At 41.5% G+C, this 16,692-nt stretch overlaps 2 long non-coding RNA genes across 4 annotated transcripts in view; both read left to right on the forward strand.

The window, feature by feature from the left end:
- Positions 1-369: 369 nt before the first annotated feature.
- LOC121060511 lies at positions 370-5,827 on the forward strand. Of its 2 annotated transcripts, none has more exons than XR_005814831.1 (3): positions 370-547; positions 3,535-3,613; positions 4,551-5,827. It is a non-coding gene; the product is annotated as an uncharacterized LOC121060511 (long non-coding RNA). The 2 variants fall into 2 exon arrangements; XR_005814832.1 differs by lacking the exon at positions 4,551-5,827 and adding an exon at positions 4,102-4,223.
- Positions 5,828-12,172: 6,345 nt separating this feature from the next.
- LOC121060527 overlaps positions 12,173-16,692 on the forward strand; it is a 43,222-nt gene continuing 38,702 nt past the window's right edge. For both annotated transcript variants that reach the window (XR_005814838.1, XR_005814837.1), the window contains exon 1: positions 12,173-12,304. This is a non-coding gene — a long non-coding RNA (uncharacterized LOC121060527). The remainder of the gene's footprint in view (positions 12,305-16,692) is intronic.

The raw sequence follows: 16,692 nt of genomic DNA on the forward strand, positions 1-16,692 counted from the left end.
CTTGGAATAATTCACACTGAACATTGCAGGTATGGGCTTCTTAAAGGCCCCCAAAATTGATCAAGACCACCTCTGACTTCACAGCAGGGCCCCAAGACTTCTGCCTTTGTTTGTCATTCCTGCCCTAAAACTTTTTGATTTACTTGCACCCACCCTAGTAAACGTGCTTACAGTGGCAGCTTGGTTACAAGGGAGATGAGGATGCTGTTATTAACAAACACATTAATAGCACTTGAAGCTGTAACAATTCACAAGCCTGTGTTTAAGGCAGCTGGGAGCAGCAGCCTATCCACAAGTGCTGAGCAATTCTGAGATGCCAGGGATTTCTGAGTGTTAATTAAGCTTTCTCCCCCAGGTCACTGGGGAAATGCTTGCTGTCTGTTTTAACTTGGCCTTTTCTCCCTTTACAAAGACAGAAATCAAACATTAAGAAATGAGAAGATGGTGCAAGAATGATACAACAATCAATCAAGTGCTTGCCAAAGCAGGAGTGGCTGACTCTAAGTGACACTGAGAAAACAGAAGCAACTTCCTTCCTAGATTAAAGGTGAAGTTAGAAGATCTCGTTAGCATATTTTAATGAGTTACTGCCCTTTTGGCTGACAGACAGTGACTTCCATGTGTGCATGGTACAGCTTGTAGAGGAGGTTGGCTTAACTCCTTTGTATGACTGTGGGCTCTCAGGCTGCAGATGGAGACTTACTGTGCCCCAATGGTGGGAGCTGCAAGCCTCTGAAAATGTGCTAATGTAGTCACAGCAGGCCTCAGTGAAGGAGGAGGAACATGGCAAGGTCTGTGTAAGCATAAAGTCAGTGGATTTGAGATGGGATCCCACTTCCCTAGCGCCCTGTCTTGGTACTGCCCCGAAAGAGCAGCTGTGAGGTTTAAGATGATATGAGGCATCCTAAAGGGTGAATAAAGTCTCTTTCATTTATCAGATAATGCTTTCCTCTTACCTGCTCTGATTTTTTTTTTTTTTTTTTTTTTTACAATAACTCTTTGCAGAAGTGCTTGGCACGGCTTCCTGCTCAATATGCTAGAGATATTAGAAAGTAGGCACGGGAGATAAGGGGTGGTTATTCACAGTGGGAGCTTAATCATAAATGGGTCCTGCTACAAATAAACATCTCTAAACAGATGCCTGGCACACAAGCAATGTCTCTATCTAGAGATTTATTCTATTTCATCAGTTTAAGATAATTGACAGGATTTTGTTTCATAAGTCTGTTTCAAGTTTGAGGGGGGGGAGGAGGTGATCTTTTTTTCTGGAAGCTGAGAACTTGCAAGGATAACTTGCAGCAACTTCAGTTTTTAAACATGTTTAACAGTAGTTCAAAGTAAAAGCCACAACTGTGATCACAACTGATGGATATGGTCCTTCAGCGAGGCAAACTAGGGGGATTTGGCAACCCAGCTCTTCTCAGCAAGGATATCATGCAGTGCTTGGGGATGTTGGCCCTCCAGAACAGACAGCTTTACTGCTGGCACTGCAAATTAGGGCTTTCTGTTGTCTAAGCACTTGATCAAAAGCTTCTTGTCAGGAAGAATTAGTAGCTAAGAAAAAAAAAAAACTAAAAATCTTAGGCTTGAAGCAAGCTGATAAATGATGTTTTCCTTCTGGACCATCCATCATATTTTTTTTCTGATCATAGTGATGCAAAGGGTGGATGAGTTGTTTTTTCAGCTTGCTCTGACTTGCCATATGCAAAATATTTGTGTATGGGTGCTAATCCTTGCTCTCAGATGAGTTCCTCAATCTGTCTAACAACGTTTTATACCCAACTGAATTTTCTTTTCAAGCTGGAACTCCATTTGGTCTCTGAGGTGTACTGGCAAGGCGTTTTTCCAAGATGATTTCTTCATGCTCTACTGGATCACAAGAATGTTAAGTAGCTGTCAATACCATACAGAGTAATAGAAAGTGTAGTAGGCAGTCTTATACATATATTTAACCTCTAATGGGGATTCACTGGCTTCAGTTGGGCTCCTCTACAGTCAGGAACTCTCCAAAGTGCCCTTGCAGTGGCCAGACTCTGTCCAACTCTGACTGTGCAGTGGTGAAAAAGCATTTCCTTTTCCTGCTTCTCCCCTCCCTTAGTAAAAAAGTACGGTCAAGATGATCTGCTATAGGTCTGATCCTTCATTCAGGTAGTAATTTAATGCTATGGATCCTCGAAGGAATTTAGCAGAATTCAGATGTGGGTGTTTTGTATGTCTAGGCACTGACCCGCCCTAGCTTGGACATCAGGTGTAGATTTAGGGACGTGGCCTGAGGCATGTTGCTCAAAATGTGAATATCAAGGGGACTTTTTTTCTCACTCACTACTTGAAGGGCTCAACCATTCATTAGCCAATAAAAATATATATACATTGCTGCAATATTACTCAAAACAGTGAATGAAATAGCAGTCCTGTTTTTCTTCTAGTGAAAGAAAGTCCATGTAAAATTTGGCACCTGCAGTAAGAGCTGAACAATGAAATAAACATGCCATGAGCTAAAAATGCTCTGCTTCACTCATGGGTTTGCTTCAGCTGACATACAGTTGATGTCTCTATTTGACATGGCCTTCAGGAAGGATTTCTTTAATTCATTTATAGACCTTGAAGTGTAAAATTGATCTCTTCTGGCTGTTTCTGATACTTCTTAGCAAACAAATGCTCCTTCCCCTAGGAAAGGCCCTTATATACTTAGATTAATGATATGTAGAGTAACAGGAGCTCTTCAGTCAGCAGTCTAAAGGATAAGGCTTGAGCTATGACTGTTTCCTTGCTTATTAGTTAAGTGATGCATTAATTCTGTTGTGATGTTTATCTCAAGTAGCGCTATGTGTCTGGATGCTGTTAAGTGGCTTAATTATCTTTTTCTGTCCTCTACTTGCAAAGAGGTCAAACGCAGTACAAGGGAGCAAATCCCCAGTAATTTGATATTGAACTATTTTCAAAGATTATTTGTGGTACGGAAGCTTTTCTCCTTGTCAGATAGGAAGCACTCCAGTTTTGAGAATTCTGGAGTCTTGGAGCACAAAATACTTATTTCTGTATAATTTCAGGAGATGCGTAGTCCCTGATATCTGCATGAGACTCAGCAATGTCTGTTCTTTTGGTAGAAACCTGTTAACACTGAAGACAGATCAATTAATGAACTGTGTTACCTTTAATAGTTGTATTTGTTTGAGCTGCACTGTATTTCTGATTACAAAATGTAATTAGAACACGAAGCCCTTTAAGCGAAGGTGCAAGTGCTAAGGTGCAGGTGGAGTTCTCAAAGTCCCAGACACTTTAGTGTCACTATTTTACTGACTGCTTAGTGCTTCCTTACACGTTATGGCACTCAGTTTTCTAGTGAAAAGCTCAATCTTGTCCATCAGAAACTTCAAATATGGCCAAGCTGCCCTGGATGACCCAGACTGAAGCAGGATCCCACGTGGGCTTGAGTGTTGACATAGAAATAATTATTTGATAGAATAAATCCATGCTGCCAGATTGCAATATGGGATTTTTGTTTCTGGATGGACTTGATCTCTTGTTTTGCAGGAACAGTGTGATTGGCATGTCTAAGCAGCAGGAAAACACTAGACAGCAGGATAATTCCACAAGGAAAGAGGAGAAAAGGGTAAGTTAACTCATGTATTTTAATTGCAGTTCTGTAAGAGGCTTCACCATAGCAAACAGATAGCATGTCAATAACAAAACAGAAATAAACCTGGCAGAGCAAATAACCTTTCCCTTTGCTAATTAATGAACCTGCTAGAAAATGCCAGGCAGGAAGTGTTCAAGGGACTTTGTGATGCTGTCACCCAGAGATGTCAGCAAGTCAATGTGGAGTTGAACATGAGCTGTGTAGATAAAGCAGGACCGACAGATTACTTCTGTGGACATTATTATAACTTCTGGAGATGACAATGAAAACTAGAGAGTTCTAAGCTACTCTGTTTGATTTCTTCCTTCAATTCCTTTAGCTGTCAGTTTAATCAGGGGCTGTGTGGACTTGGTTGTGATTTAAATCATACAGGGGAGTGGTTTGCTTAAGCTTCTGTATAGGGACCTGGGGTTTGGTGTGGTCCATATAACAGGCTGTCATTTGTTCTGTGGCCTCTGTAGACAGCCTCTCAACGTGGCAGCAATAGCACCAAAAGCCATCACAACCTGTCTGAGCAGCAGGTAACTGCAAATACTTTCACAAAAGCACATGCAGAAACAACGAGCCTCTGAAAGCCCTCAGATGGAAGGTAAACTGGAACATGACTGGCCTTGGATGTGGCATTTTTAATATTTATACTGTTTTTTCTTGAGGAAAAACTATAATGTATGGAATTCAGTTTTTAATGAGATCCTCAGAAGGCTCCCACTACAGGAAAAACCCTTCCTAAAGCCTGGTGCCTGTTCTCAGTCTGTTATGCAAAACCAGGCTCTCTGATGTGATCAGGCACTTGGCAGGCAAAATTCTTCTGCAAAATGTGTGAATTGCAAACACTCTTTGTTACCAGATCCTGATGTCTTAAGTCTTACTAAAAGCTCCAGAGCTTTCAATAACCAATCCTTTATTTCAGATTCTCCCACCCATCTAATGCAAGAACAAAGGGATAAGATTTACTGGGGAGACTTCAAGTGAAAGTGCTTCTGTGTCCTGCATTTCATCCTCCACTGAGCTTCAGCTACCAAAGAAACACATAGATGACGGCACATCTGTTAAGAACACAGCAAGAACAATCTTTCTGCTTTCTCATCTCAACCACTTCAACAGAGCCAAATCCTCTCATCTTGCTTCATTACATGTTACTTGCATGCTGTAATCAAATGTAACAAACTGATGTCCAAGGTACCTCTTGAGTGTACAATGCACACAGATTCTCAGAGCTGGAAATGCTTTTTGTTATGTCTGACAAGTGGTCTTTGACAAGCCATGTGTGCAGCGAGTGATGCAAGGCACTGGCATAGTCACTGAATAATGTGGAAGCAGCCATGGGGTTGTGCTCTTTGAGTTGAGGGTTCAGGATCCCCTTGGCTTCCCAGGTAAGCTCATGGAGAACTTCAGTCTGGAAATCTGATTTAAAGTGACCAGGCTGATAGTGCTCAACAGAACTGCAGCAAAATAGATAATGTAGCAAGCGTAGGGTGAAGTCTCTGAAGCCAAGTCTGTATTAAGCTATTTTAAAAAATAATGAAAAATCAATACTACTTCCTGTCTTCATTTGCTATCAGGTGAGAATTTGGTGTTGCTTGTAATTTTTTCTCAGTGGCTTAGAAGCTTAACTTCTATCTCAAAAATGAGCTTGAATATTTGGGGAATGAAGTGATATTTATGGGGCCTAGTAGTTCTCTGCCTATATGATTCTTCCATAGGATTCAACAAGGGACTGTTCAAGGTGCTTCTTGGTTAAATAAAATCTTCTGGAGCAGTGTTCTGCATTTCATGCGCAAAGCTAGAGCTGGCTACCTAAAACCTTTCATTCTGGAGAATTTGGGGGCATTGACAAGTCCCCTAGGTCCTGAGGACAAGGGTAGGCCCATGGGACCACAGAGGCCTGTAGAGGTAGGCCCGTAGAGGCCCATATACCTGTGGAAGAGTTGGTGGCTTACTCAGATCTCAGGCTGAGTGGATCCTGCTGTTTGGTGTCAGGTCCCTGCTAATTCTCCAGTCGCAGCAAAGCCCAGAAGAGGTCTGAACAAAGCCCTGGCCGTGAAATAAACCTGGTATGTGCAAACCGGGAGTGTTTGGGAGACAAAGGGAAGGGACGTGGCCGAATTGCATTCCCCTGTAGTGAAGAAGGAAAGATGTATTATCAAAAATGGTTTTTCTTTGTCTCGCATAGCTACAATAAAAATGTTCAGGCTGCAGAACCATGAAAAGAAATTCATTTACTTGGACTATGCAAGGAATTATGATGAGATTTCTAGCTAATGGCCTTTGACAGATAGAAGGGGTAATAGAAATGCAACTTTATTCTCAATCAAAGAAGCAATGAAATGAGGTTTTGAAATGATAAACCTTGTCACACTGAAGCCATCTATTTGTTTTGTGAAAGAAGCAGTTTCTGACTGAGCAGGAAAGGGAACTGGGGAGGTCAGTGGGACAAGCCTCAAAGAGCAAAGCAATCAGGGGACACCAACCTCAATTTAGTGTAGCTATGATTACTGCCCTTCCCAAAAGCAATCAGTGGCTGTGTAAAGGTGCAGTTTACTAGTGTTTTGTGCTGTCCCAGTGTAGCTGAACTTCTGGTTAGCACTCCATGCTTAAAAATCACACCCTTAACCACCAGCTATGGCAGGGCAAACCCTCATGTTACCACGCTGCTATGATATAAGTAGGGGTGCAAACTGACTTGGAGTGTTTGCAGTAGGAAAACACCAGCATGGAGCTGTTGTCTGGATTAGAAGGTTGAGTGCTGGTCAGCAAGAAACAAGAGAAAGTACACGGTGCTTTTTACAGATCACTTCAAGGCTTTCAATATCAGATTTTCCTATAACCAGACACTAGCTGCCACGAGATTGATCTGTCTGATACAGGGGAAATAAAAGCCCTGGAAAGGCATACTGAGGGGCAGAAAAAAATTATTTAATGTGATAGAAGCAAATGGTGCTTCTGGGAAATAGCTCTCAAGAAACGCCAAAAATGCTAATTCTAAATACATGAGCTTTTCCAGCCTCAGCAATCAGAGATTAACAACAAAGGCTATTATTTTATCAGGTAAAATTAAGAAGATAAAAAGGTGCTAAATAGTTAACATTAGTGAAGGACCCAATTTTGTGCCTCTGTGAACTGAGAAGTAATTTCACAACTGTTTTCCAGTGGATGCTGACTGGAACACAAATATTCTGCTGCTTGAAGAGCTATCACCAAAGCTACGCATGGGCTGGACCACTTTTATTCTGAGTGTCTTTGCAGAGAGCACAGCAATGTAATAAGTGTGTTATGGGTGACTCAGGCCTGATAAATCTTCAGGCTCAGGCTACGATTTACAGGAAGGAAAAATAAACCTTTTGAACCACAAGATGAAAAACAACCCTGGGTCTGTTGCTAAATATAGCTCTGGTTGTGAAAGCAGAATTTGATTTGCAGAAATTTACTGAGGTAGGCAATGGCAAGACTGAATATAAAGTAACATAACGGGGTAAGAATCAGCAGCGTGCATACAGAGTGGCAGAAAAGGAGGGTGAAGACAGAAACCAGACAGTTGCAGGTTTTAAACAAGCAGGATTTGGCTGTGCTTTCAGCTGGAGCTTGAAGTCTGAGCATTTGCTTCAGCAAGATGGCAGCGGCCATGGAAGACATTTGGGTTTCACAGATTTTCACCTGTAGAAAACATCCATTGCTTCTTCCTTACCCTGGGGTATAACAATTTTTTACTGCCTGAGAGTCTAGTACCATATGTTTCCTTGGAGCTGTACTTAATTCATATCTGTTTAAGTCATATGCTTATAAATGACCCAAGGGACAGATCCAGAGCTCATGGACTTGCGTGCGGTGCCAGTGGTCAGGGATGCTGTACAAGCCGAATGAGCTTAATATATACCACTAAATATATACCACTATAGCTTAATATATACCACTGTATACCACTTTTTGCAAAGCCACTGCAGCATTTGCCAATGCTGGTCCTAAACACCCTATTAACTAAATGTTTTGAAGCTGTTACAGCATACTAATAATGATGAATACTTTTTGTGGGTGCCATGGAGTGCTGTAGGGAAAATCAATGGTCTGCGTGGGAATAAATCTTGCTTTTTTGTCTTTGCAGCAAAATATATCTTTTGAAAGTACAGAGAAGACGAATAAAAATTGGCCAGAAAAAGGTATCAACATCAGTTGAGAATAACTACAATAAAAACATGTATTATAGACACTAATGATAACATGAGTAACTGTGAGCCTTAAATTTTAAAAGGAATACAACTTGACAATGTATCACTTTTGGACAGAATAATTTTTTTATTATTTTTCTTTTGCTCAGTAGTGGAGTCCATCCTAAGACTTTTTTAGTTCTGTGAATCTGGAAGATTTAGTGCTAGAAATCCCATTGCCCTCCATCCCCATGCAGAGTTTTGGTGTGTGGATATTAAATGCATAACCGTGCTAATATGCCAGGTATCTGCCAAATAATTTCTGCTGGATCTGGAAACATAATTGCTGCTGAGACAAAAATGATTGAAAACCACTTGAAGTGTTCAAAGTCCAGCTGAGGCAGAAATACGTATTCTGCCTCTTTATTCTTCCAGTGACTGCATATCCATTGAAGTCAGATAAAACACCCAGCATTACTCAACACTTGAAAGACTGAATGGCATTTGTGCTGCAGTTGAATTGTTCTTAAGAAACTACTAGAATTTCAAACCCTCAGCCATTTTTACTGCAAACTGATACTGTCCCAACTTGTGCAGGCTTAATGAAAACTGGCGTCCTTTTAACCAAAAAAGAAAGTGAGAAGAATCAGGTGTCCTCATTGTATAAAGAAGTAAAGCTGATATTCCAGAGATTTTACAAGGACTATATTTTTCACAGATACAATTCCTCAGATAATGGAGCATACCTCTATGTACTGTTCAAACAGTCTTAAAGAAAAGATGTACATAAAGGTTGGTTTTGACCTAGATTTTTCTTTGATAGCTTTCCACTTAGCTGCTAGTGGACAGGCAGAAAGCCATCAACCCTCTTAGCAGTATTAATGCCTGCAAAAGGGATATGAGAAATGACTGATAACTGACTTTTTCCCTTGTCCTTACAGATGGTAACTCCTGTGTCCTAATACCTGGTTTGAACACTTACACTCTGAGGAAAGAAGATGGGCATTGAGGGACTGATGCTCAGATTTGGGAAGCTCTGCTGAGGTACACTGATTTATGCTACTTGCAGCTGCTGGAAATCCAGCAGCACTGAAATCAGCACCACAGAGATTTATACCAGTTTGGAAATCTACTTTTTTTCCCCCCCTTCTTTTCAGAATTGGGTTCTCTGAAGTCAGTGGTGTTATACAGATTTATATGAATGACTTTTCTAAGAAATCCCTACACACTACCCAAAATCACTGTAGTACTTAGGAGCATCTTCATCTGACAGATGCTATCATCCTCTTTTCTGCATGCTGCTTATCTAATCACATGGAATTGGATGCTTATATTGCGTACAATTGAGTCTGTTAGTGGGATCCTGATCTGATTGGGGGGTCCCAGAGCTGTATGAGGGATTATGAGGATAAAAGGCATGGAAACACAGAACAGAGATCTAGAAAAATGTGATTTTAGATTGCATTAAAAGGCCTGAAGATGCTTTTGTTATGCCTAACCTGAAAGAATAACCAAAACATAAACAAATTATATCATAATCCCATAAACAGGCCATTTTAAAATGCAGCTATTGAAAGGCATTTTTTTCTGTGTAGAATTTGGTGTAAAGATTTTAATAATTTTAATCTTCTTTATAAAAAGGTAATGTAAGTTTCCAGTGCACAGCAGTCCCAGAAACCTAGACTTTCTTATTAGAGCCATAAAACCTCACCCACCTAAATGCAATTGCTGATCGGAAGCAGCTGAAATATTTCAACCTTAAGGCAAATTATTTCCCAATGTTAGACTTTTACTGCAGCATTTTGTTATAAAAGACTGGGTGGTATCTATCCCCAGCCATGCCCTAGTGCATTTATCTTATTTGTTCCTCCCTTCTCCACCTTTTATTCTGAGTGCAATTGAAGGATTTGAAGATTGCCATTAAATGGAACCATTTTTCTTTTTGTTTTTTCTTCTTCTCTCCTGGATTACCTGTGTAAGAGTGTCTATAAATGTCAGAGCAAGTCAGGCGTGCAACAGCCGGAGACTAAATATAGAGTCTAATAAAAACATACAGGCATAGGAGAATGCCACAGGAAGGAGAACACCTCCAGTTCTTGTGACAGATGCTCCACTTATCCACTACAGGGATTTGTTAACTTCTCCACCACGGGCCAGGTCTTGGTCTCACCAAAGTGTTGAATGCTTCAGTAAGAGTTATATCATCCAGAAAGAGACTAATCTGTTTGCAAACATTCTCTGCTGGGGCCGGATTTCTTTTAAAGACTTGAGCCCCATCAGACACCGCAATGGCAAAGAACTCAGCACTAATGTTCAAATTAAACATTTTAAGAAGCAATGGGAGGAGATTCAGGGCTTATTTCAATTTTCAGCTGGAGATGGGACAGAACCTGCAGCGCCTAAGAGCTGGGAGAAGGGCTAAAATGAGGTGAGCCACCCCACTCCCACGGTTCAAAAATCCACTGCAGCTGGTGATGTAACTGCTGTTGTTTTTAAGACCATTAGGTAAAACTCATATTAGAAATAAATATTTTAGTGAGGCCTTTATTTGTATGCCCAGTGTTGCTGCTAAAAATACGAGAAAATAAAATTATCCAATTCCTGTTGATCGTGGAATGCCTAAGAGTTTTTTTAATAACAGAAATAAAACAGATTGATAAGCATTCCACCACCTACTAAATTCGATGAGTTTGTTCTTATCTGGGATAAATTAGCACATGCCTTATGTAAACAAGGTATTGGATCTGGCAGTTCGCAAAAAATCTATGATACGAGAGGATTAATGTGCTTTTAAATTTGTTTTTGAAAATGACATGGGCATTAAACTGATCGGCTCAGCTGCAATGTGCTTGTCCAAAGAGTTTTGCAATCCAATAATCACGTAACAGACTTTCCTAGAGATCTCAACTAATGCCAGATGGAAAAAGGTGTACAAAGAGAACGGCAAGATATGAGAAGAAGGGTTGATGCAGTCCTACCCTCATCTCTGAGAATTGCTTATCAGTTGTCTGGTTGATCTGGGCCTCTCTTCTGTAGGATGTTTGCCAATGGATATACCTTTGAGCCAGCCTTAAAAAAGGGTTCACAAGTCTCCTATCTTACGTGTATACGTGTAGATGATTGAAGATATACGTGGGCCTTAGCTGTCCACAGCTTGTTCTGTGCAGAGGGAGTCTTTTTTTTTTTTCTTGTGGCATTGTGTTAGATTGATCTTGCCTGGCCACCAGACACCCACCCAGCTGCCTTCTCACCCCAACTCCTCAGCAGGATGGGGCGGGGAGGAAAAAAAAGGGTGAGAAAGGTCTCATGTGTTGAGACCAAGACAGCAAGATTACTTACCAACCACCACCATGGGCAAAACAGACTCAGTTTAGGGAAAATCTATTTATTGTCAATAAAAATAGATTTGGACAGTGAGAAGCAGTGACAAACAACAAAATACCTTCCCCTCTAACCCCACCTTTCTCCTAGACTCAACATCTCTCCTTCATTCCCTACTCCTCTTCCTCCTTGCCTACTCTTGGAGTACAGCACCTTTGTTTTCTGTAATAAAATAGCATCATCTTGGGTATAATCCCAGGCAAGACAATAGCTGAGGAGAACCTCTCATCAGACCCCTGGGCTCTGTTATGTACCCTGACACTGCTGCTCTCTTTATAACTGGTAAGGCATGCCTCCCTTTGGAAGGCGTTCCTTACTAGGGCTATCAAAAATTACTTTTGACTAGCTTACAAAATACACCATGCTTTTAATTAATCAGATAGAAAGACAAACATATTTAAGATACAGGTTGGTAATTTATTCGAAGACGGCTGCAGTCAGATAAACTACCTAAGATGCTATTGTTTTGCCAAAAAAAAAAAATATTCTGCTGATTGATCTCCCTGGATTGCTTTTATTTTGTGGGTAAATGTGTTTGTAGTTTTGAAGACAAGTTATAATACAACCAGATTGTGTGTTTTCAGCGTTTTAGAAACACCCAAACTGAGGCCAGAGCCTCAGTTGCCATAAATTAACTCACCTGCATTAGGGTCCAGTGATTTCAACAACCCCCTCCTAACCACCTGGGAATAATAAAGAGCATTTTTAAGGCTTTAATTGCCCCTCAATCTATTGAACAAGGAAATAAGACAGGGGAGTAGTACTGATCTCATTTTTTTTGACCTGCCTGCCTTTTAGTCATACCTCGGGCCAGAACTGGCTTTTTCCTGAGTGTTCCTCTGTGTGAGGGGGTGGACAGAGAAGACTTAAAGATGGATGGCAGCACCTATCCTTACTGCTTAGATGTAATTACTTTGATTACATTACTTGTTGCTGGAAATAGAAGAGTAAGCTCTTCTCCCCCCAAGGATTCAACCTTACTGAGTTTCTGTTTGTTCCCCGGTACCTTCAGAGCACTTCACACCTGCAGGTGCTGCTGAAAAAATACTGACTTGCAAGTGGACTGGATGCAGGAACACGAAATGGAGGAGAACACTAAAATGCTCTTCCAGCCTCCCCACAGCCTGTCTGCAGCTGGAATGTAAGTGCATGCTCTTTTCTTGGGTTTTGTGAACTGCAGCTCGATGATGTTCGTGGGGACACTGTGGTACAAGGTGCTACTTCTCTCCCTGCCTGCTGAGCTTATTTACTCTTACTGCTACAGCTAACCCCTGGAGGGGTTTTTGAGACGTTCACATGTTAGGAGCATCCTGGTCCTGGAGGGATACGTATCAGTTGTCTGAAAAAGTAATGAAATAATTCTGCGGGAGACATCTTCCGCAGAACAGTGTTGAGCAGGTGTCTGGCCCGAGGGGTACCTGGAGAAGGGCAGCGATGCAGGCGCCGGGGGTTTGCTTTGGTGCTGTAATTAGGTACAGGAAGGAAGACGAGTGAAAGCCCATTGTTATTCTGCTCAGAGCTCAGTTTTGCTAACGCAGCACAGCCTACGCTTCTGACTCACTGGTCTCTGCCAAGCAGAGGACTTCTTCCAAGCAGAGCTGCTTGACTCAAAGTCAGATCAGAGCAAGCAGGAGCATTTCCAGGGCTTCTCTACAGGCAGCTGCCGTCTCATCTTCCTTACCTCTTGCTTTGCCTCTAGACAGCTTGTCGTGTAATTTTATGGAGCAGGTGGTAAGGGAGAAAGGTCATCAGCCAGTACAGATATCTTTTCATTAATCTCTTGACTCTTTCAAAGGCATCTGAAATAGGAACATCAAAATTAGAAGGTCCTAGGTCATATAATGTGTATAAATCAGCCAAGCTGGCAATGCTTTAGCTCCATGTGCTGTTTGATTCAGCAAGAGGTATTTTTACAACATTGCAAAGGTATCTTTCTGCTATCTTGAGCTGGCTGCCTGCCTGCGTGCGTGGCTGTTGGGAGCCTGTCTGTCAGGAGAGCAGGAGCAGGTTACTCCAACACAGGAGGGCGAAGCTATGAAAGGGAACAGCTGTGCCCCCGTAAGCATATGGTATCCCTGACTCCAAATCCCTTTTGTGCAGAGGACAGTTCCAATATGGGCATGTCTAGCAGGTTAGTGTATCATCTCCTTTGTTAGGAAGAAAGCTTACAACCTGACACTTCTTGCAGTGTCGTTCTGGCCTTTCTGTGCTTTCAAAATAGCTGTCTTGATGCTAGGAACTAGTCTGCAACTGGTTTAATTGGTCTACTGACATATGGAGCAATACCAACTGGTATCAGCTGGATATCTGTCTGATAGCTCCTATGGTCTTGTTGGCTAGTTCAGATAACATTTAAAAAAAAAAAAAAAAGGTGGAGATTACCTCTAAGAACTCATCAGAAGCTTAAAGATCGGAGTAACAGGAGGATTGGAATGCTACTGTATTTTCCTAGAGGGCTTTTTCCTCCTGATTTCTGTGGCAGAAATTCTTATCTGTACATTGTGAACAGCAAAACAGAGCAGCTTGCTCAGACTCTAGTGTGGAATTTGCTTAGTCTTATCATTAGCTATATTTGCAGGGTTGATTCTTTTCACACCTACTGTGGAAACTAGGAGTCACTCTGCTGGGCTGCAGCAATTTAAATGTGATCAGAAACCATCACATTTCAGCACAATGGTGTGGGTAAGCTGAGCTGAATGTCAAATGCATGATTTGAAGCTGTTAAATCAGAGAGGCCATGCTGAAGGAAACGTGCCATTCCCTATAGGGCTGGACAAGGCTTTATTAGGTTGGTTATTGGAATGATTTGAAATTCCATCTTTGCTCCAAGGAATTACAGAACTAATTATAATATGGCAATAATATCTTTTTGACAGAGATCTGAGAGCACTCAATGAATGTTCCTTGTGTCTTTTGTGTGGTAGGTGAGAAGGATCACATTGTCCACAGGTTTGCCCACTTTGAAAAATGATTATGACAGGCAAGAGGTGGGTCTCCTTTAATGAGCTCTGATCCTTTGCTGTAGTTCCTTTGTTCTGAAGGACTTCTGTCTCCTTGGGGCACACCTTACACTGCATTGATACGAATTCCATAGGCTGTTTTGCAGGATCATTGTTACTATATTTATGGCTGGCTTTTTATGAGTATACTTTGTGAGAAGGTTTGGTCTAAATCAGAAGTGAGAGGAGAATTGGGATGGTTATTTCTTGTGGTTATTACGCTGAAAGTGAAATTGAATTTCATATATTTTAAGATTCTATGCTGTAATTTGCTCTCCTTTTTCCTTTGGCATTGTATCTTGGGTGGCTAAGGAATTTTATTTAGGATAATTTTCTTGCTAGTGTACAGGAAATTTTTTCTGCTGGAGAAAATTACATTGAACTTGGTGTCAAATATTTCTTTGCATGGGCAGGATGATTTCAGCTGTCTGCATATGCAGTATTGAAGAGGGGATGTGAAACTTGTTTATCTAACCATCAGGGTGTTTTAAGATTTACAACATACTTTCAGTCTCTTAAAAAGAAAACAATGTATTATCATGTGATCATAGATCTACATGCATAAATATTTCCAGGGAGACCTGTTTCCTTAAGGCGTTAGTCAGGCTGAGAAGGTGGAATTAAGCTGAATGGTTTTGGACAACTTTATTGACATGTGACAATAATCAATATATTATGTTTGCATGTGGTGTCCTGTAATTTTAAGGCTACGAGTAACCTTTGGCCTCTGACCTTCCAAAGGAATGGAGAGAGAATGGTGTAAGTTGGCAGTAGTCGTGGCCCTGCTGAATTTTCTGCTTTTGCTTGATTGTGGGGAGACTTCTTTTTAGAAGAGAAATCAAGACTCTTGCTCATTTTTTCTCTTGCAAAATGATGGTGGAAGTATTCTGCAGTAAGACTTCTACAGGTCCTGTCTTCCCTTTCCTGTAGGAGCTGGAAGGACATGAGGTAGCAACATATTTTTTTAAAACTGATTCAGTCTTGCTGGCAAAAGAAGGTAATGAAATAACCTGAAGTATATAATTCGAAATCAGATTCTCAACTGCAGCTGCGTCTTTTTCTGGAGTGATAAAGACAACCAGAAACTTGTCTGTTAAAAAAAAAAAAAAAAAGTCTGTGATGGACAAGATTACAAGAATTGCATAGGGATGACAAAGTGACCACAATACCATTTTTTCTCTTCAATATATCTAATGCAGAGAGTAAAGAAATGCTTTAGTTGTTGGCTTCCAAGACCCTGAAGAGTACTGGATACGCAATTGACTATTTTTTCTCCAATTTTCTGTTGCCAGGAAAAATCATGGAATGGTTTGGGTTGGAAGGGACCTTTTAAAGATCATCCAGTTCCAAACATCCTGGCAGGGACCATCCTGCCATGGGCAGGGACACCTTCCATCAGACCAGGCTGCCCACAGCCCCATCCAACCTGGCCTTGGGCACTGCCAGGGATGGGGCATCCACAGCTTCTCTGGGCAGCCTGTGCCAGTGCCTCACCACCATCACAGTGAGGAATTTCTTCCTAATATCTAACCTAAATCTCCCCTCTTCTACTTTTATTCCTTGTCCTATTGCTACGTTCCCTGGCAGAGTTTCTCCCCAACTTTCCTGTAAGCCCTCTTCAGGGAAGGGAAGGGGGTGATGGTGGTGGGAGATGAGTTTTTGGAGGAAAAAATATTTTTTGGAGCTGGAAGTAATGTATTAACACAAAAATTTGGTTCTTATTCTGCACTGTGCACTCCTTCACTGATAAGGAAGAGTCTGAGTCAAGCCGAAACTATTGTTATTGACTATGTATATTTTATATACTTATTTCCTGGAGAGTTAATAGGCACAGGTATATAACAGCTACTCCCAACCAGTGTGTGCCCTTAGGGAAAACATTCAGTTGGTGCAAAATAAGAGCCATCTCCTCCAAGGAACCCATGCTATATTTGAATGGCTTATAACTAGCGAACCTGTTCCTGCGTGGCCCTCAAAAATTGGGTGTATCTCATCATCAGTGTCATCACAGCTTTTTCTCTGCTCTTGCAGGGGAGTGGAAATTTAATACTGATTAATACTAACAATAGACTGCAGCTGTCTCACTTACTGTGAGTTTCTGTGCTGGCCAGCAAATATTGTACGAGATATGAAGGTGTCTGTCCCCTGCCCTTCTTTCACCTACTCCTTGTCGCAAATGAGCCCTCGGCACAGAAGCGCAGTCAGGAACTGTGTTACTCTTCATTCTGCTCATTCATCTCCAGGGGCAGGAGGTTAATTTGGGTAGCCAAGAGAATAAATACAGACTCTGGATGTGTTTGAAGAACTGTTCTGGCACTGAAATACCGTAGCTGCTGCCAGCACAGTTTCTTGCCATCCCTTTCATTGTGTTCCCAGTATGCAGGGCACAAAATTCAGCAGGTAGGAAATGCTGTTATTAGTGTGTGTGGGGTGATGTTCGTGGAGCAGGCAGGAAGCTGAGCACCCACTACCCTCATGACACAGCATCTCCCTCCAGCTGAATTGGCTCGTGGGCCATATGCTTGTCCTT

Source organism: Cygnus olor, chromosome 27 (genome assembly GCF_009769625.2).
Source record: "Cygnus olor isolate bCygOlo1 chromosome 27, bCygOlo1.pri.v2, whole genome shotgun sequence".
NCBI lineage: Eukaryota > Metazoa > Chordata > Aves > Anseriformes > Anatidae > Cygnus > Cygnus olor.